This window comes from Octodon degus, unplaced genomic scaffold, assembly GCF_000260255.1.
Source record: "Octodon degus isolate 3935 unplaced genomic scaffold, OctDeg1.0 scaffold00051, whole genome shotgun sequence".
In the NCBI taxonomy this organism is placed as follows: Eukaryota; Metazoa; Chordata; class Mammalia; order Rodentia; family Octodontidae; genus Octodon; species Octodon degus.
In genome coordinates, this window is record NW_004524627.1 from 9,272,104 (window position 1) to 9,272,877 (window position 774).

Below are 774 nucleotides of genomic sequence, written 5' to 3' on the forward strand. Positions count from 1 at the left end.
AGGGTCTCTTCCTGTTGGGTGTTGGGTTAGTGACTCATTTGGGTTCTTTTAAGATGATCGATACCTATTTAGAATATCAATCCCTGGTGCCTATTCCTAGAGAAGTATGCAGCTACACCTTTTTACTCTTTTGTCTTGCGGTCTGACCCACAGCAGGGAGTGTCTGTCTTTTTCAAAACTGTAAAGTTACCTTGTCTTCTGTATTGTCTCCTTGAGGGCCTGGCCTTTTCTGACTACCTATAATATTGCTATCTAATTCAGCTGCCTACAACAATAGCTTAGTATTATGTTTAAGTGTTTTGTTGTTGTTATCATTATTATTTTGCTGAGAGCATCTTAAATCATTTAGCAATTACATTATTGGTTATTGAAAGAATAGTTATTCTTTTTTCTTCTTTTTTTAAATGTATTTTGTACAGGGTCTACAGGTCTCACTATGTAGACTGGACTCATAATGATTCTCCTGTTTTCAGCCTCCCCAACATCTGGGATGGCAGGCACTTACCACCAAGGCCAGGCTTTGGTTAGTTCTTTTGACATGTGAAAACTTTTCAAAAAATGACATCCAAGTTATTCATTCTTCAAAGTATTTCCCATGCAGTTTTGTTTTTGATTCCTCTAAGTAATTCCCTTCTATTTATAATTTATGAGGTAAATCTTTTTGATAACGTGTTTATGCCCTAATAAAAATATAATAGATCTGCAGATGCTTGAATCTCAAGCTGACATTTAGAATTTCTACCTGGTAACAATAAAGCTTTGCACAATTTTGGG